This window comes from Balaenoptera borealis, assembly GCF_965194805.1.
Source record: "Balaenoptera borealis genome assembly, chromosome: X".
NCBI classification, from domain to species: Eukaryota; Metazoa; Chordata; class Mammalia; order Artiodactyla; family Balaenopteridae; genus Balaenoptera; species Balaenoptera borealis.
The window spans coordinates 79,548,287-79,570,406 of NC_138881.1; the positions used below are offsets into that span (position 1 = coordinate 79,548,287).

General features: G+C 35.8%; 1 long non-coding RNA gene across 1 annotated transcript in view; it reads right to left on the minus strand.

The window, feature by feature from the left end:
• LOC309620857 overlaps positions 1-22,120 on the minus strand; it is a 1,080,383-nt gene that overhangs the window by 407,706 nt on the left and 650,557 nt on the right. The window lies entirely within an intron of this gene.

Consider the following 22,120-nt stretch of genomic DNA (forward strand, 5'->3'; position numbering starts at 1 on the left):
GCTAGAACCTCTATGTTCCATTACTTATATTCAGATTAACAAAAGAATATGTGCTTTTATTTCCAGTTTTTAGAAAAAAGTATAAGGCTAGAAAATTAAAATAAGAACTCCAGAATATCTCTACTGCTATTGACTTTAGAAAAGAGTTTATACTTGAAGTAAGAGTTAACAAAGAAAGATAAGCTTCTTATTAATTGATAGAATGGGTAGACTGAAAATCAACAAAGAGATAGTAGACATCTACAATATAATCAACTAATTTGATATAGTTGGCATTTAACAAACCCTCCATGTAACAACAACAGAATACATGCATGCAACATTTACCAAGATAGATCATATTAAGAGCCATAACTCAACTTTAAACAAATTTAAAAGGCTTCAAGTCATGGAAAATATCTTTTCTGACCACAATCAACAGCACACAGCCACATGGATGAATCTCAAGTTATGCTGAGTGGAATAAATCAGACAAAAAATAGTATATACTATGTGATTGCATTTATGTAAAACTCTGGTAAATGCAAACTAATCTATAGTGATAGAAAGCAGACAAGTGGCTACCTGGGGTAGGAGTAGATGAGCAAGGGTAGAAGGGAGGGATTCTACGGGCCCATGAGGCAACTTTTGTGGGTGATGTATATGATCACTACTTTGATTGCAGTGATAGTTCCACAGGTATATTTATATGTGAAAATACCAAATTGTATACTTTAAATAGGTACAGTTTATTGTAAGTCATTGCATCTTTTAAAAGCTAGTTTTAAAAAGCAAGTGCTAAACAAAAAAATAAATAAAATTAGATCACTTGATCAACACTATATACAGATTGGATAGGACATGTGGTAACATTAGCTGGCAAATTCCCCTTTTATGTATGAAATTGGAGGTAAACTTGCATGCACATCTGAGTAGCAGCTTACCTGGCATATAGGAGCCTTTCATCAAATGATAGCTTATTCTTCCAATGTAGAGGTAAGATCTCCATCAAATGTTTCAGCTATTGTAGAAATCTATTCCAGGTCAGACAGTGGTGAGGTACACAGAACAGGCACCTAGTTAATTAGGTCCTTGTTCAAATAACAAAGTTTTCTGAGTTATATGCTGCTGAGTGAGAAAGTTAGCTTTAGATTACATTAGAGGGCTTTATTTTTAAAAATAAAACATTTACTGTGGTGGGTGCATTTTCTAAAAATTTCTTATGTGATGCATGCACCTGATAGAAAATCTGAAGAATACATAATAATGTAAGGAAGAAAACAAATTCACCTATAATCCCACCTCCCATTGATAGCTTCTATTAACAATCAAAAATCTATTCTCTAAACTTGAGATATTTCACTGAATACTTAAGATTAAAATACATTTCTGGTCAAATCGGTTCACATCACTTGCACAGACAATGTGGCAGGCAACTATCACACAGGCCAGAGAGGCTGGTAAACAGTTTCACCAAAGCACATATTATAAGGAATAATGGCCAAGTGATAATGAAAAATCAAACAGTTTTACAGTATTTTAAATTAGTTTTTCTATGAAGGTTGTACTATAACCTTTATTTTGCATATTCCTTGAGGTCTTTTTTAAACTCATTTAAAACTGACAGTTTAATAGGTTGAACTGGTTACTGGTTTGCTTCTTGGTGAACTTTATAATGTAGCTTACAACAAAAAGTGTATATTATTTTAATTTTTATAACTCAAGAATGACCTGACTGTGCTACACAATGATCTCAAAAGGAAGAGAAATTGACAGTAACTAAAAACTAACAAACAGAAAATACTTCCTATAGTTTAATTTCTCAAGACATGAAACTCAAACCCAATGCTATAGTAAAAGCAAATATATTTTTAAATGAAAGGATGGGTAAAGTTAAAGGTGAATTTTAAAAAGCCATTGTGGAAATATGAATTATCAGATAAAAATGAATTTTTAAAGCAAAAGAGCATTAAACATAGAGTAATTTAAACTAAACAAAGAAAAGGTGAAACAATAAAGAAAAACTAGTATTGAAACTTTTTCAAAATTATATATATTTCTATATATAATGGTATATAATATCCATTTTAATATAATCCACTACAGTACAAACAAATAAAATACAATAATAATCCACGTTTCATATATATGGAACTTGCATATGTATATCTATTCTATACATACATTGTCATGTATGTTCCACGTATATTTGTCACATAGTGACAGGAATGAATCTAAAAATTGGGTTTATAATTGGTGGTAATCTATCCATCAACTGTTATGTTCTAAATGAAAAATATCTCACTCTTGCTTTCTTTCTCTCCTTCTTTTTCTGTATATGCACACACATATACACACAATGGAGGTCTGAAAATGTAATATAGGAGCCAGATAAAATAGCAGGCTAGAGGTGGATCTGAGTGGCACATGGGTAGGCTCTTCTGGACATGGCTTACTCATAGTCTCAATTTTTCTTTATTTCATGTGTCTCCTGGATTCTTAGCTGCTTGTTTTGCCTCGGCTGCCACCAGAGAAACCCAGTTCCTTTTAGGACCTATGCAGATATATTGCCTAAGGACAGCCAGCCATTGGCCTGGAGCTTTTAGTTCTACTTGCCCTTTCTGGATTCAGATGAAATGCACACCACAGGGCAGGGGCTCTGTTTTCCTGAATGGCTTCTGAAGGAGCTGGATGATGTAACCTGGGAGTTTAGAAAACTTAATAGGAGTGGACTTTCACTATTGGGAGATAGAAATTTGGAAAATGCAAGGTAAATACATTTCCTTTCTCTTCCTCATTCTGATGGATTTACAGAATTATAGTTTCCCTGAACATGTTGTCTGAAGATGACTTATGTGGCCAATCAGGTGTAATTGTTAGGGGATCTGCTTTAAAGTCTGTTGCAAAGTAGAGGCCTACATAGGAATTAATCACCTTGTATTGCTTTCCATCCTTCCTGGTCCCACTTTCATTTTCCCCCACTCACAATGTTCTAATATTAGACCTTCCAAATAAAGTTTTAACAATTTATCCTTGCTTCAGACTCTATTTTTTAGGGAACATAGACTGAAAAAAATTGTATATACCCATGAATATATATAGTGATAACATTGATAGGTAAAATAAAACTGCTGTCCACAGAAGTTGTGAAAATTACAGTTCCCACTGACAATGTATGAGACTGCTTACTTTCCAAAACCCTACCAGGATATATGATCAAAACTTTAAATTATGTTTTCCCATCTTATTTTCAAAAAATGGTATGTTAATGTAGTCTCATTTGCATTTCTCTAATCAGTCATATTGCAATCCTTCAATAGGTTTATATGCCATTTGTATTTCCTTTATTGTGAGGTGCTCACTTCCTTGGCCCATTTTTCAACTGGATTTTTCTTATTCATGTATGCTTTAATGGAATAGATATTTGCTCATTAACTGAGATTTTAGTTCCACATATTTTTCTGAGTTTAAATTTTGCTTTGTTTATGGTGGTTTTGCCATACAAAATATTTGTTTTAATTTTTATTTTTTCGAAGTAATCATCTTTCTTTTTTGATTTTTAGATTTTTTTCAGCATACATAGAAAAGCATTCCCCTTTTGAAAACTTATCTACACATTTACTCTTTGACTAAGCAATCTCAACTCCAGCATTCCAAAGATGTTGTTGCAAAAAAACAAAAAATGGCATATGCCAAGACTATTCATCACAACACTATATTTTTTTAAACATATTTATGGGAGTATAATTGTTTTACAATGTTGTGTTAGTTTGTGCTGTATAACAAAGTGAATCAACTATATGTATACATATATCACCATATCCCCTCCCTCTTGCCTCTCCCACCCACCCTCCCTATGCCACCCCTTAGGTGGTCACAAAGCACCGAGCTGATATCCCAGTGCAATGCAGCTACTTCCCAATAGCTATTTATTTTGCATTTGGTAGTGTATATATGTCAATGCTACTCTCTCACTTTGTCCCAGTATACGCTTCCCCCTCTCCATGTTGTTAAGTCCATTCTCTATGTCTGCGTCTTTATTCCTGTCTTGCCCCTAGGTTCATCAGAACCATTTTGGTTTTTTTTTTTAGATTCCATATATATGTGTTAGCATAAAGTATTTGTTTTCCTCTTTCTGACTTACTTCACTCAGTACAACAGACTCTAGCTCCACACACCTCACTACAAAACACTCAATTGTGTTTCTTTCTATGGCTGAGTAATATTCCATTGTATATATGGGCCACATCTTCTTTATCCATTCATCCAATGATGGACACTTAGGTTGGTTCCATATCCTGGCTATTGTAAATAGTGCTGCAATGAACATTGCAGTACATGACTCTATTTGAATTATGGTTTTCTCAGGGTATATGCCCAGTAGTGGGATTGCTGGGTCGTATGGTAGTTCTATTTTTAGTTTTCTAAGGAACCTCTATACTTATCTCCATAGTGGCTGTATCAATTTTCATTCCCACCAACAGTGCAAGAGGGTTCCCTTTTTGCCACACCCTCTCCAGAATTTATAGTTTTTGGATTTTTTGATGATGGCCATTCTGACGGGTGTGAGGTGATACCACATTGTAGTATTGATTTGCATTTCTCTAATGATTAGTGATGTTGAGCATCTTCTCTTGCGTTTGTTGGCAATCTGTATATCTTCTTTGGAGAAATGTCTACTTAGGTCTTCTGCCCATTTTTAGATTGGGTTGTTTGTTTTTTTGATATTGAGCTGCATGAGCTGCTTGTAAATTTTGGAGATTCATCCTTTGTCATTTGCTTCGTTTGCAAATATTTTCTCCCATTCTGAGGGTTGTCTTTTTGTCTTGTTTATGGTTTCCTTTGCTGTGCAAAAGCTTTTAAGTTTCATTCGGTCCCATTTCTTTATTTTTGTTTTTATTTCCATTTTTCTAGGAGGTGGGTCAAAAAGGATCTTGCTGTTTTTCTATAAAGTTTTATAGTGTCTGGCCTTATATTTAGGTCTTTAATCCATTTTGCATTTATTTTTTGAATGGTGTTAGGAAGTGTTCTAATTTCATTCTTTTACATGTAGCTGTCCAGTTTTCCCAGCACCATTTATTGAAGAGGCTGTCTTTTCTTGGTTGTATGTTCTTGCCTCCTTTATCAAAGATAAGGTGACCATATGTGTGTGGGTTTATCTCTGGGCTTTCTATCCTGTTCCATCGATCTATACTTCTGTTTTTGTGCCAGTATCATACTGTCTTGATTACTGTAGCTATGTAGTGTAGTCTGAAGTCAGGGAGCCTGATTTCTCCAGCTCCGTTTTTCTTTCTCAAGATTGCTTTGGCTATTCAGAGTCTTTTGTGTTTAATACAAATTGTAAAATTTATTTTTCTAGTTCTGTGAAAAATGCAATTGGTAGTTTGATAGGGATTGCATTGAATCTGTAGATTGCTTTGGGTAGTATAGTCATTTTCACAATGTTGACTCTTCCAATCCAAGAACATGGTATATCTCTCCATCTGTTTGTATCATCGTTAATTTCTTTGATCAGTGTCTTATAGTTTTGTGCATACAGGTCTTTTGTCTCCTTAGGTATGTTTATTCCTAGTTATTTTATTCTTTTTGTTGCAGTGGTAAATGGGAGTGTTTCCTTAATTGCTCTTTGAGATTTTTCATCATTAGTGCATAGGAATGCAAGAGGTTTCTGTGCATTGATTTTGTGTCCTGCAACTTTACCAAATTCATTAATTAGCTCTAGTAGTTTTCTGATAGCATCTTTAGGATTCTCTACGTATAGTATCATGTCATCTGCAAACAGTGACAGTTTTACTTCTTCTTTTCTGATTTGGATTCCTTTTATGTCTTTTTCTTCTCAGATTGCTGTGGCTAAAACTTCCAAAACTATGTTGAATAATAGTGGTGAGAGTGGGCAACCTTGTGTTTTTCCTGATGTTAGAGGAAATGGTTTCAGTTTTTCACCATTGAGAATGATGTTGGCTGTGGATTTGTCATATATGGCCTTCATTATGTTGAGGTAATTTCTTTCTATGCCTACTTTCTGGAAAGTTTTTATGATAAATGGGTGTTGAATTTTGTCCAAAGCTTTTTCTGCATCTATTGAAATTATCATATGATTTTTATCCTTCAGTTTGTTAAGATGGTGTATCACATTGATTGATTTGTGTATATTGAAGCATCCCTGCATTCCTGGGATAAACCCCACTTGATAATTGTGTATGATTCTTTTAATGTGCCTTTGGATTCTGTTTGTAGTATTGTGTTGAGGATTTTTGCATCTATGTTCATCAGTGATATTGGTCTGTAATTTTCTTTTCTTGTGACATCTTTGTCTGGTTTTGGAATCAGGATGATGGTGGCCTCGTAGAATGAGTTGGGGTGTGTTCCTCCCTCTGCTATATTTTGGAAGAGTTTGAGAATAGGTGTTATCTCTTGTCTAAATGTCTGATAAAATTCGCCTTTAAAGCCATGTGGTCCTGGGTTTTTGTTTGTTGGAAGATTTTTTTTTTTAAGAGCTCCTGACTTTATTTATTTATTTATATATATATATATATATATATATATTTTTTTTTTTTTTTTTTTTTTTTTTGCTGTGTTGGGTCTTCGTTTCTATGCGAGGGCTTTCTCTAGTTGTGGCAAGTGGGGGCCACTCTTCATCGCGGTGCACGGGCTTCTCACTATTGCGGCCTCTCTTGTTGCGGGGCGCAGGCTCCAGACGCGCAGGCTCAGTAGTTGTGGCTCACGGGCCTAGTTGCTCCGCGGCATGTGGGATCTTCCCAGACCAGGGCTCGAACCCATGTCCCCTGCATTGGCAGTCAGATTCTCAACCACTGCGCCACCAGGGAAGCCCTGTTGGAAGATTTTTAATCACAGTTTCAATTTCAGTGCTTGTGATTGGTCTGTTTATATTTTCTATGACTTCCTGATTCAGTATCGTAAGGTTGTATTTTTCTAAGAGTTTGTCCCTTTCTTCCAGGTTGTCCATTTTATTGGCATATAATTGCTTGTAGTAATCTCTCACGATTCTTTGTATTTCTGCAGTTTGCATTTTTACTTCTCCTTTTTCATTTCTAATTCTGTTGATTTTAGTCATCTCCCTTTTTTTCTTGATGACTCTGGCTAATGGTTTTTTAATTTTGTTTATCTTCTCAAAAAACCAACTTTTAGTTTTATCGATCTTTGCTCTTGTTACCTTCATTTCTTTTTCATTTATTTCTGATCTGATCTTTTTGATTTCTTTCCTTCTGCTAACTTTGGGGTATTTTGTTCTTCTTTCTCTAATTGCTTTAATGTGTAAGGTTAGGTTGTTTAATTGAGTTTTTTCTTGTTTCTTGAGGTAGGATTGTATTGCTATAAACTTCCCTCTTAGAACTGCTTTTGCTGCATCCCATAGGTTTTGGGTCATTGTGTCTTCATTGTCATTTGTTTGTAGGTATTTTTTGATTTCCTCTTTGATTTCTTCAATGATCTCTTGGTTATTTAGTAGTGTATTGTTTAGCTTCCATATGTTTATATTTTTTACAGTTTTTTCCTGTAATTGATATCTAGTTTCATAGCATTGTAGTTGGAAAAGATACTTGATGTGATTTCAATTTTCTTAAATTTGTCAAGGCTTGATTTGTGACCCAAGGTATGATCTATCCTGGAGAATGTTCCATGAACACTTGAGAAGAAAGTGTATTCTGTTGTTTTTGGATTGAATGTCCTAGAAATATCAATTAATTCTATCTTGTTTAATGTGTTATTTAAAGTTTGTGTTTCCTTGTTTATTTTCATTTTGTATGATCTGTCCCTTGGTGTAAGTGGGGTGTTAAAGTCCCCTACAATTATCGTGTTACTGTCAATTTCCCGTTTTATGGCTGTTAGCATTTGCCTTACGTATTGAGGTACTCCTATGTTGGGTGCGTAAATATTTATAACTGTTATATCTTCTTCTTGGATTGGTCCCTTGATCATTATGCAGTGTCCTTCTTTGTCTCTTGTAATAGTCATTATTTTAAAGTCTATTTTGTCTGATATGAGAATTGCTACTCCAGCTTTCTTTTCATTTCCATTTGCATGGAATATCTTTTTCCATCCCCTTACGTTCAGTGTGTAGTGTCCCTGGGTCTGAAGTGGGTCTCTTGTAGACAGCGTATATACAGGTCTTCTTTTTGTATCCATTCAGTTTGTCTGTGTCTTTTGGTTGGAGTATTTAATCCATTTACATTTAAGGTAATTATTGATATGTATGTTCCTATTACCAGTTTCTTAATTGTTTTGGATTTGTTATTGTAGATCTTTTCCTTCTTTTGTGTTTCATGCCTAGAGAAGTTCCTTTAACGTTTGTTGTAAAGCTGGTTTGGTGGTGCTGTATTCTCTTAGGTTTTGCTTGTCTGTAAAGATTTTCATTTCTCTGTGAAATCTGAATGAAATCCCTCCTGGGTAGAGTAATCTTGGTTGTAGGTTTTACTCTTTCATCATTTTAAATATGTCTTGTCACTTCTTTCTGGCCCACAGAGTTTCTGCTGAAAGATCAGCTATTGTCCTTATGGGGATTCCCTTGTGTGTTTTTTGTTGATTTTCCCTTTCTGCTTTTAATATTTTTTTCTTTGTATTTAATTTTTGATACTTTGACTAATATGTGTCTTGGTGTGTTACTCCTTGGATTTATCCTGCATGGGACTCTCTGCACTTTCTGGACTTGATTGACTACTTCCTTTCCCATGTTAGGGAAGTGTTCAACTATAATCTCTTCAAATATTTTCTGACCCTTTCTTTTTCTCTTTTTCTTCTGTGACCCCTATAATTCGAATGTTGGTGTGTTTAATGTTGTCCCAGAGGTCTCTGAGACTGTCCTCAATTCTTTTCATTCTTGTTTCTTTATTCTGCTCTGTGGTATTTATTTCCACTATTTTATCTTCCAGGTCACTTTTCCATTCTTCTGCCTCAGTTATTCTGCTTTTGATTCCTTCTAGAGAATTCTTAACTTCATTTATTGTGTTGTTTATCCCTGTTTGTTTTCTCTTTCGTTCTTCTAGGTCACTGTTTAACGTTTCTTGTATTTTCTCCATTCTATTGCCAAGATTTTGGATCATCTTTCCTATCATTACTCTGAATTATTTTCAGGTAGAGTGCCTATTTCCTCTTCAATTGTTTGGTCTGGTGGGTTTTTACCTTGCCCCTTCATGTGCTGCATATTTCTCCATATTCTCAGTTCTTTAACTTACTTTGTTTGAGGTCTCGTTTTCACAGCCTGCATGGTCATAGTTCCCGTTGTTTTTGGTGTCTGCCCCCATTGGGTGAGTTTGGTTCAGTGGCTTGTGGCGGTTTCCTGGTGTAAGGGACTGTGTTCTGGTTGTTGGGGCTAGATCTTGTATTTCTAGTGGGTAGGGCTGCATCCAGTGGTGTGTTTTGGAGTGTCTGTGAACTTAGTATGATTTTAGGCAGCCTCTCTGCTAATGGTGGGTTTGTATTCCTGTCTTGCTAGTTGTTTGGCATGGGGTATCCAGAACTGGAGCTAGTTGGCTGTTGAGTGGAGCTGGGTCTTAGAGTTGAGACGGAGATCTTTGGGAGAGCTCTTGTCAATTGATATTATGTGGGGCCGGGTGGTCTCTTGTGGTCCAATGTTCTGAACTCGTCTCTCCCACCTAAGAGACTCAAGCCTGACACCCAGCTGGAGCACCAAGACCCTGTCAGCCACTCGGCTCATTAGAAAAGGGAGAAAAAAAGAAAGAAAAAAATAATAATAAAAAATAAAATAAAAGTTGCAATATTATTAAAATAAAGTAATAAAAAAGTAATTTAAAAAAGGAGAGCAACCAAACAATAAACAAATCTACCAATGATAACAAACACTAAAATCTATACTAAGATAAATATGAAAGTCAGAAAAAGTCAATCACAGACAGCAAACCCCAAGACTACAGTTGCTCCCAAAGCCCACTGCCTCAACTTTGGGTTGATTCGTTGTCTATTAGCGTATTCTACAGAGGCAGCATACCTCAAGTTGATTGTGGGGATTTAGTCCACTGCTCCTGAGGCTATGCAAAGAAATTTCCCTTTCTCTTCTTTGTTCGCATATCTCCTGGGGTTCAGCTTTGGTTTTGGCCCCATCTCTGCACGTCGGTTGCCCTCAAGCTTCTGTTCCCACCCAGACAGGATGGGGTTAAATCAGTGGCTGCTTAGGGGGCTCTGGTTCACTCATGTTTGGGGGAGGGAGGGTTACAGTAGTTATAATAGGAATGTGGGGTGAGCCTGCGGCAGCAGAGGCTAACATGGTGTTGCAACAGCCTGAGGCTCGCCACGTGTTCTCCCTGGGTAGTGGTCCCTGAATCATGGGACTCTGGCAGTGGCGGGCTGCTCAGGCTCCCGGGGGAGGGAATGAGGATAGTGACCTGTGCTTGTGCACAGGATTTTGGTGGCTGCAGCAGCAGCGTTATCATTTTATGCCCATCTCTGGTGTCCAAGCTGATGGTTGCAGCTCGTGCCCATCTCTGGAGCTCGTTTAAGCAGTGCTCTGCATTCTGTGGGCAGATAGGGAAGGGATCCCCTCTCCTCGCACACTGCAAAACAGTGGTCTCTTGCCTCTTAGGCAGGTCCAGAATTTTTCCCGGACTCCCTCCCAGCTAGCTGTGGTGCACTAGCCCCTTTCAGGCTGTGTTCATGCAGCCAACCCCAGTCCTCTCCCTGGGATCTGACCTCCGAAGCCAGAGCCTCAGCTCCCAGTCCCCACCTGCCCTGGTGGGTGAGCAGACTTGCATTTCAGGCTGGTGAGTGCTGGTCGGCTCCGGTCCTCTGTGCGGGAGTCTCTCCACTTTGCCCTCTGCTCTCCTGTTACTGCACTCTCCTCCATGGCTCTGAAGTCTCCCCCAACCCATCCTCCATCTCTGTCAGCAAAGGGACTTCCTAGTGTGTGGAAACTTTTCCTCCTTCACAGCTCCTTCCCAGACGTTCATGTCCCATCCCTATTCTTTTGTCTCTGTTTTTGCATTTTTCTTTTGTGCTACCCAGGTACGTGGGGATTTTCTTGCCTTTTGTGAACTCTGAGGTTTTCTGCAGTGTTCAGTCAGTGTTCTATAGGAGTTGTTCCACATGTAGATGTATTTTTGTTGTATTTATGGGGAGGAAGGTGATCTCCACATCTTACTCCTCCACCATCTTGAACGTCCCCACTACAACACTATTTTTAATAACAAAAAATAAAAAAACTCAAATGTTCATCTATTTGGGTTTGGTTGAATAAAGTAGCTTATCCACATAATTGATTATTATGGCGCTGCAAAAGTGAATGAGAATTGTCTCTATATACTGCTATGCAATTCTAATCATCCTCTTGTATGGAACCACAAAAGACTCTGAATAGCCAAAGCAATTTTGAGAAAAGAAAAATCCTGAAGACATCACACACCCTGATTTCTAACTATATTACAAAGCTATAGTACTCAAAACATTATGGTATTGGCATAAAAACAGATACATTGATCAATGAAAGAGAATAGAGAGTCCAGAAATAAACTGATATGTGTATGGTCAATTAATTTATGACATAGGAATCAAGAATATACAATGGGGAAGGAACAGTCTCTTCAATAAATGGTGTTGGGAAAACTGGACAGCCACATACAAAAGAATAAAACTGAACCACTATCTTACACCATACACAAAATATAACTAAAAATGGATTAAAAACTTGAATGTAAGACGTGAAACCATAAAACTCTTAGAAGAAAACATAGGCAGTAAGCTCCTTGACATTGATCTTGCTGATGATTTTTTTGGATCTGACACCAAAAGCAAAGGCAACAAAAGAAAACTAAACAAGTGGGACTATATCAAACTAAATTGCCTGTGCAAAGCAAAGGAAGATGTGAAAAAAATAAAAATGCAACCTACTGAAAGGGAGGCAATGTTTGCAAATCATGTATCTGATAATGGGTTTGTATCCAAAATACATAAAGAACTCATATAACTCAACAGCCAAAAAAAATCTGTTTAAAAAATGGGCAGAAGATGTGAATAGCCATTTTTCCAAAGAAGACATACAGATGGCCAACAGGTACATGAAAACAAGTTCAACATCTTTACTCCTCAGGAAATGCAAACCAAAATCACAATGAGATATCACCTCACTCCAGTTAGAATGGCTATTATCGAAAAGACAAGTAATAACAAGTGTTGGCAAGGATATGGAGAAAAGGAAACACTTCTGCACTGTTGATAAGAATGTAAATTGGTCCAGCCACTATGGAAAATAGTATGGAGATTCACATTAACTCAAAAAGATATAGGTACTCCCATTTTCATTGCAGCAGCATTATTTACAATAGCCAAGACATGGAAATGACCTAAGTGTCCATCCATGGATGAATGAATAAAAAAGTTTATAACACACACACACACAAAACGGAATATTATTCAGACATAAAAACAAGAAAAAAATCTCACCATTTGTGACAACATGGATGGAACTTGAGGGCATTATGTTTAGTGAAATAAGTCAGACAGAAACAAATACTGTATAATCTCACTAATATGTGTTATTTTTAAAACACAAAAACAAATACATAGATACAGAGAAAAGATTGCTGGTTACCAGAAGTGGGGGTGGGGTGGGGAAAATGTGTTAAGGAGGTCAAAAGGTACAAAATTCCAGTTATAAAATAGATAATTTATAGGAATGTAATTTACAGCATGGTGACTATAGATAATAATACTGTATTGCATATTTGAAAATTTCCAGAAGAGTGAATCTTAAATGTTTTCATCAGAAGAAGAAAGAACCTTGTAACTATATATGGTGATGGATGTTAACTAGATTTATTGTGGTGATGATTTCACAATATATGCAAATATCAAAGCATTGTTTTATACCTGAAATTAATATAATGTTATATGTCAATTATACCTCATTTAAAAGAATGAATGAGAGTTGTCTCTATATATTGCTATGCAGTGATTTCTAGGAAATATTATTAAGTGAAAACAGCAAGGTAGAGAAAATTGTGTATGATACGCTACTATATTTCAAGTAAAAGGAAGGTATGGATTCATATACATATAATAAAAAGCAATAATTTTTTTTAATGTAAGGCTAAACTAAAAAAATGAATATATGTATTAGACAGAGGAGGGGGGAGTGATATGATAGGGTAGAGGAGACAAGGATGGATGCTAGAATTCTCTGAATTTACCCAGTGTTGTAAATTTGATTTGGGGACACTGGAATATATTTTGCATAATTAAAAAGCAAAATGTAATCAAAATTTTAGAAAAACACAGAGTCTAAATAAAGCTTGGTATTTCTTTAATTGAAATAAAAATGAACTGGACTGTGTAGAGTTGGTGATTTAAGTACACTGAAAGGAAATATTCTGAGTAATTTTGTAATACATCATTTGAACTGTACAACTGTGGTATATATATTGACAAAAAAATAACTAAAAATAAATCTTAATTTTTAAAGCAATCATATTACAAGTAATAATGTTGACACTGTCATTCTGAAAGTATTAGATAGCATTTGAAGGTTAAAGCAAATAAGTAATTATTTAGGGTTAGTGTTTTCAGCTTGAGGGAAAAAAGATTCATAAAAGTAGTTGAAGAAGTTCGGTTAAAAAGAAGAAAATTGTGATCCTAAATTTGATTTACAGTCATCAGTATATCTATATGTTTGTAATAACATATTTTGTCTTCAATGATGCACATTTCTTAACTCTACTGAGGAATAAAACAGCAACATTAACCACCTCAGCGTCAATAATCTCATAGACTGTGGTCTCTAAATACCATTTTTCACTTAAAGGAAGCACGGTCCTTGGAAAATGGCTAATCCAAGGTCTGCTGTAGGAAATGTATGAGTTTAAAATATTTTCTCATAATAGGTAAGCAAGGAAACTATTAAACACTATTGGCGTGATGTCAACATGATTTAGGAGCCCTATCCAGCTTGACAGGGGCTCTAACTGGATAAATATGGTATATTTTGAGCATTAAAAAGAAAAATGACTGCAATGATTGAAGCACATCAAATGTGTTAAAATGTATGAGTCCATGATAGTGTAACAATCTCATTGATCACCTTTGGAGGATGCTAGGGAACCAATCTTATTCTGACTCCTGACAAAGGTGGAAAAATCAAGTATTTATTCCACATCTACAATACAAGCAGTACCATCAACTCCAGTTGATGAGGGAAACTTTTCATCATAGAAGCTTTCTAGCTAATAAATGAAGAAATAATTGAATTAGAATATCACCATTTTTAACCTGTAATGAAATAATAAATCTAGGCAATTATGATAATGGCTTTTAATAACAGTGGGTGAAGCTCATGAGGGACTTCATATTGGGTGGATCAAACCAACATTTCAACCCATAAATCAGTCTTAACTTCCCAAGGCATTCTTTTCATCCTGATGATGTCTGCACCATCTATAACCTCTTCTTGACAGAAATTTGAACCTGAATCTGATTAAGAACTAACCACCTGTTTACAAGAAATACAAAGGACAGAAGCACCAGTTAAATAACATCATAGGAATACAATTGGTAAAATCTAGAATGAGGAGAAATGCTTTAGGGCAAATTATCTGGTTGCTTCAACAAATTAGTTCCAAGAGAAAAAATAGGGAGCAGAGAACTAGAGACATGTAAAGCAAACGACATTGTTTGGATCCTGATTCGAAGAAATAATAAAAAGAAAAAAAATTAGACAATGAAAATTTTTTATAATAATGAGAAATATATAATTTTTTAGGTATGATAAAGTTGCCATTTTTATATTTTTAATGAGACCTTATCTTTTACAAATATACACTAAAATATTTATGGATAAAATTATGTGGTATCTAAATTTGCTTCAATATAATCTCTTCTGTGTTTGGTAGGGGACATGGTGGGGATTGGAAGTGATGGATATAGCTGAAACAAAATTGGCCATGGGTGGCAAATTGTTGAAGCTCGGATATGGGTGCACAGTGGCTCATTATACTATTCTCCCTACTTTTGTGTATATTCAAATTTTCCATAGTAAAATATTTTCTAGAAGAAAAGCACTTCCCAACATGAGGTATTTTTAATTCTTCCATTTTTGCAAATATAAAAAATTTCTTTATTTACATTTCAATTTTGATCCATCTGGAATTTATTTTGGTGTAAGATTTGAAGTAGAGATACAATTTAACTTTTTTCCAGATGGCAACCCAGTTGTCTCAACATTGCTTATTGTGTGATCTATATTTTCCTCACTGATTTAAATTGTCACATTAATATTAAGCTTAAAACATTTATTTTGAGCAGTGATTCAAACTTCCATTTCTGGCTATGATAGAGTATCTAGTTTGGAAATGCTTTTTACCCTAAAACAACTATAAAACAGAAAGAAATATATGCAATAACTTTTTCAGACTTTGGACAACAGGAGGCAAAGGACAGTGATCCCTGAAAGAAAGGAATCAAACAAGGTAAATTCCATGATCTTTCCAGCTGTCTGTTTTTAAGCACTCTCTAGATGATAGCACAGGAAAGGGAAGTCCCAAAAGGGCACTGTTACCTTAGAGATCTGAGGAGACAGAGATTGGAACTCTGGACTACTGCAGTGACTGGAATTTCCAGGTCAGTGTATCAGAGACAGGAGAGCCATACACACAGAAAGAGCTCTAGAAATCTGCACAGGAGACCCCTTGATTCTTTGGCCATTTTTTTTTTTTTTTTTTTTACTTTTCACTTTGGCCAAATACTAAATTGTGTACTTTGAAAGAACATAGTTCAGCCTCCAGGCTGAACAAGAGCACCAACTGAGGAAAGAGCAACTATTTGAAAAGAATATAACTACCAGGGATCTATGATGTGAGCAATTACCAGAGCTCCCACAGGGTTGGAAAATGTGTGATTGTTGACCATTAAGAATGGAGAGACATTTTTGAACACCCTGGGAGTTCAGTAGAGACCTCAACAGGTTACACTTTATGAATACAGCTAATCTAGTTCTAGAGTGAATGCTACCCTAGGCTCACCCTAACAAGGCTTAAAAAACAAGCCTAAGAAGGGTAAAGCTGATCTGCAAATAAGTTAACTTTCTGCCAAAACAAACTTAACATTCTGTTAATGAAGATAATAAAATCCAGACATTCAACATTCAACTATGTAACAGCCATAATGTTCAACATACAAAAAGTATTTGATAAGCAAAGAAGCAGAAAAAAATGTGACCTATAACAAGAAAATTATTAAAAAGAAAGTGACCCAGAAATGACAGAGATGATAGAATTAGCAGATGAGTTTAAAATAGCTAAGATGAATTTGTTTGAAGGTTTAAAGAAACACTTAAACATAATGAGACCACAAATAGGGAATTTCAATGGAGAAATTAAAACTGTAAAAAGTACCAAATAGAACTTCCAAGGCTAAAATATTCAATATTTGACTGGAAAAAATAACTGGGTAAACTTAATAACAGATTATATGTAACAGAAGAAACATGACTATAAGGCAATAGAAACTATCCAAACTAATGCATAACAAAAACTTATCTGGAAAGTCCCCAAATATTTAGATATTAAGCCACAGACTACTAAATAGCCCATAATCCAAAGAAGATACTAAAAGAAAAATTGAGGACTAATTCAAGAAAGGGAAGAAGCAACCCACCAATGCCCTCTCTCTAAAGCACAACAATCCTTTCTCCATCCCTCTAGTCAAACTCATTTATTTATATCCAGTATACCCCAATTACATCATTTATTCATTGTACATTCATTTAACAAATAAAGACTCAAAAGGGGCTCATTTTATGTGCCAGGTGCCTTCCTCCTCACAGCAGTGGCAGAGCAGTTTTCTTGACTGAAATTGAAGTATACTTAAGGAACAGATTGTTATTTCCAGAAGCCTAGAAAAGAGTATCAGCTACTTATTCCCTCTAGTTACAACTCAGACAGAAGACACCAGCTTCAAAGTTCCTACAGTGGGATTCAGTCTATAAAGAGCTATCTTTTTTCCATCCCGTAGGTATCCAGTATGTTTGTCCTATATTCTTTCTGACAATTTCCATTTTTCCTCAACTGGTTGCAGCATAGTGCTAATAAGACCAAGGCTGCAATTCAGAACACTTAAGGTCCAACTGGTTTCCAAAGGGAAACCTATCTTCATGAAAATATTCCATATTTCTAATCCCTGCCAAGTATCTTGTATTGATCTCGAGGGCAATTTAGGAAAGCATGCGAGAAAGGCTTAACACAAACCCATCATCTTTTTAAAAACAAACGTTCACGTTTATTTTTACTTGTTTTATATTTGGATAAAGCACCTTTCTTGTGTTTGTGCTTCCAGTTTAATAGAATTACATCTTAGATTGATTTGTTTGTGCCACTTGCACAGGAAAGTCTAAGTGTAGAAGCTTGTCTCAGCAGCAACAACTTGTGGGAGGGAAATAGGTAGACAATATTAATTTAACTTTGCAGTTAGCATAATTACAGGGCTTGCCGTTTACATACATTTGCTCATATGATCCTCTCAGCAACCTTGTGAGGAAGCTATTGTTATCCCTTTTCTTCACAGTTGAACAAACAGTGGCTTTGAAATGCTAAATGACTTCCCTTAATATTATTGGTAGCCAAGTGCCAGAACCTGGTGTTGAGCCAAAATCTGCTAACATCAAGTTTGTTGCTCCTTTCTTTAGCATTTCACACAGTTTATTTCTTGTCTCTCTAAAATTAAAAAAGCTACTGTCTATTTTGATATGCTTTATATTCCAGGAAAATGTAGGTCATAAAACTGAAACTTTATCTTCCCTGTGTTCAACATTAAACAATGTATTTTCCAGTTATGTGAAACTTTCATTCAATTTCCAAAACTTCTTTTATATAAGCCCTCGACCTATCCACATCCAACTTATCCTTTAACACTCACTGTAATTCCATCTCCATTAAATATCCTTCCCTAAAAACTTAAGTTCACAATGGGCTCTTCATTTTTTAAGCCCTAGATTAAAAGCAATTTTTATTTTTTAGTTGGCATTGAATAATAAATTATCTTGTAATGCTTTGTAACTTTTCATGCACACGTTTTACACCCCCACAAGACTAAGCTCCTTTACGATAGCAGGAGCACACCAAGGTAGTATTGTGGGAATAGTCCATCTCCAATTCAGGCAATAAGAAAGTGCATTTTCTGTAGAAATTTTTAAATGACATTACAATGAAGTCAATTAATTATTTTTAATGATGCCAAAGATGAATTTCTCTGTGCACATAATGTCATACCAATTTTGCCTATATGCTGAGGCATATATGATTTACATCAGATCATTGCTCAGGAAAAAAGTAAGGTGTTCATCCAGCCTAAAATAAAATAATGAGTTTTTTTAAAGCACAGTAATTAATTTATATTCTTATTGCTCACTTCCTAGTGAAACTGTGGGTTTTATTTTTTCTTAAATTTAATCTTTAATAATACTGGGAAGCTCCCCTTCCTCACACACTATTTAGCATTGCTCAAGCTAACATAGTAGTGGATAAATGCTATTATGGTTATTATCATCATTATAATTATTATAGCTAACATCTATTGAATGCTTTCTCTGCATCATACATATTATCTTTGCAACAATCCAATTAGGAGCTACTATCATTATCTGCATAATAAAAAATGAGAAAACTAAGGCTCAGAGGGGTTAAATTATATGTCCAATGTAACATAGCCAGTAAGGATTGGAGCCAGAGTTTGGACCAAGAAATCTGATGCAAGAGCCTATGAGTTAGCCTCTACACTACACTGCTTCTCTGCCATTGTACCTGCTCTTTCACCGTCAAATCCTATGATTTTTACTTCAATCATTTTTAGTTCATACCAGTATCCTTTACGCCCTTGCAATAACAACTAAATGTTTATTGTATCTTTTAAAAATTTTTTATCTTTATCAATATCTTAGACTCTCATATTTTCCAGTTTATGAAATCTTGTGCCACATCCACTCTTGTTTCACTTGTACATATAATTACAATGATCTTGCTATTACAGCAATGCTGTATTAGTCAGGGTTTGATCATAGAAACTGAACCACCACCAGCAAGTTTTATATATATATTTATGTATATATATATAATCAAGGCACCCAAGATGTCTGTTCTCTTGCTCTCTGTACATCCTGTGCTCCACCAGTCCCTGTTTCACCGACACCCTACTCACATAACTGACCTTCCCCCTTAATCATAGAGCCTAATCAATAAATACCTATCTGCTTGCCCCACCCCAGCTAGTGATTGTTCTAATCTTTACATCAGAATGGTTCCCCTTTTATAGTTTAACAAAGGGAAGACCTCTGCCCCAGGAAGGTACTTAGCCCAAAGGGCTAAGAGGAGCTAAGAGAGCTGAAACCATGAGCCAATCTGGTGTTAATTCCCCCTATAACTGGTAGTCTCCCTATTCCCTCCAGGAGCAAAGGCTACCGCCTTGTCCTGCCTGCCTTCTGATACACAGAGTAGGGTGTCTCGCTCCGGGACCTTGCTTCAGATGTGTAAGCTCCCCCATCCATTAAACCACTGATGTCTCTGTTGCTGATTCTGGGCTCTTGGATCTTGAAGCTGGGCAAGTACAGGCCTTGTAGGCCCGTGGGCACATCTCAACCGTATATATATATATATATATATATATATATATTTGACCTTATACATTTGCAATTGTGGAACCTTATTAAACAGTCTCTTTAAGTCTGTTGATTTTACATTTGGTGCTGGAGCTTGTAATCTGCAGGAAAGGCAGCTGAGAAGGGGATGAATGTGAAGTGAGAGAGAGCAAGGGGAAGCTGGAACCCATGAAGATGGACCAAATCTTATGTTGGTCTCTCGACTGCTTCCAATTTCAATGATGTGGGTATCATGCAGAAGAAGTTGGTACTCTTCATCAAGTAACTAAATACTCATCTGGCCCAGTGGTCACAGAACCTTGAGGATCCAGGGAGAGGAGAAACAACTGAAGGCCCACTCCTGCCCCCTGTCAAAATGATCAGTCAGTAGATAAGCAACAACATGTATGAACTGCAACAACATGTATGAACTGCAACAACATGTATGAACTGCAACAACACCTGGTACCCCTGCATCAATCTTCCAAACATAAAAGTACTTTGGCTGCTATTTTATTTCCGCCTCCCAAATCTCACACAAAATGACTTGCGACTCTTGCTAATTCACAACTATGCAGGGAAGGAAATTCTAGGACACGTAATTCCAGCTTAGCTAAGTTGACACAATACTACTCCACTACAAATGCTACTCATAAGGTAACAAAACCAAAAGAGAGTTAGAATCTGGATCCTTGATGACAACATTGAACACACCCTGAACTCTTCCTGACTCTGAACCTCTGGCTATAAGAGATTATTATTTAAGTTGGATTGTCTGTTCTTGTTATTGAATGCATCCTGATACATGATGCATCATGTCAGGAGGGACTAACATTCACTCATTCACTGTTGTATAGTAGGATGTAAGAGAACTGAACATAGGGAAAGGAGTTTTAATGAAAGATAATGAGAAACAGAAGAGAAATTAGGGTAAAGTCTAGAACATGAAGATTTTTTTGAAAGCTCTGAAATATCAGTAGGCATCCTCAGATAGGAAGGCATTAAGGATAAGTCACCTATTTCCTGCTTTGACAGGAAGTCAACTCAGATGGCAGAGAAGGAATGTTTTAAATTGTTTTCCTCACACGCATTTGTTTCAGAGCACATATTCTTTGCAGTCTGATGTTTTTGATTTTAAAAATGCACTTCACTAGCTCACATTGTGAAACTAGGAAAGAAGCACCAAAAAACATTTTATGTATGACTCCCTGGGGAAGAGTAAATACAGCATTGGAATACACTTTAGTGCAGTCATGTGACACAAACTGAAGTGTTTTACTGAATTAAAAGAAAAACGAGGGGCTTTGTTTTTCCCTAAATGTACCAGAGTGCAAGATAATCTTCTTCACTACATAAACTTGTCTCTAATATCCAGCCTCCCTTCAGGCTTCCAATGACCTAATTATTCAAATCTGTACAATAGCACATTCTGTGAGATGATTTTGGAAAAGTAACAAGGAAAATATATGTACCAAATTATATTTGGTGGAGTGTAAGCCTAGAGGAACTGTTTGTATAACTTAATTGTGTCTTTTGAAACCGTATTCATGGTATTATCTTATTTTCTATTATCTAAGTGTACAAATACAACATGTTCATTCTAGATATATGGCTATATTTTGAAAAGAATACCCAGATGAATACTAATCCCACAAACACATGGCTGATAAGAATTTAAACTGGCAGAAGAGCTCACTTAAACTCTTTCACAAACTAATGTCAATAGTTCTGTATAAATGGCTGTTTTGGTTGTTAAAGTGCTTATAATAGTGGTACTTCTATTCTCAGGCATACCTATTAGTCTTCAAGGCAAAGAAAGAATTTGAGATTCATTGTTTTCCATAAACTGTTTCACAACCACTTACTCAAAAGAAAAATTTTGATATTAAACTTTTTTTCATAAGAAATTACCAGAGTTTGTGTTATGAAGTCACTTTTGGCTCATTATTACCAGTGATTTTCAAGTCCCATGGATTGGTTGTAAAATGGCAAGCAACACTGGATTGAAGGGTAGTTTGTGTTGGGCAATCGTTAATCATGACTGACTGCGTCAAACTGCTATGTGACTTAACTTCTCAAGGTACCTTTAAGCATTACATTTTTGTAGAGTTTTATAAGTCTAGAAATATATGGAAATTGGGTAGGGAGTGGGGAAGTGGGGTATCAGTAGAAGGGAGTCTTTAATAAAAGGTAAAAGATGGTTAGATTTGAACCAACAACCCACATATGGTCACTATATATTTCCATGTGACATGCTTCAAGATATGTTTGAAATTTTAGAGAAAAAAGAGAATATAAAAACCACTCAACCCCTAAAGTGTTTGCCTGGACACAAAATAACCCATAGGTATTTTCTAATCCTTAAATTAATCAGTTAAGACATTGAACCATCCTTAGCAGACTTCACTTTTGAATATGAGTCTCCTTCTTATCTGTCATTGCTAAAGCTAAGGTCTGGTTTGAAACTCAACTTGCTATGCCCAAGAGTAAAGTAATACTTTAAACAAAAACAACAAAATCCTGCTACACTTTGAGGGAAAAACATGAATGTTATACTTT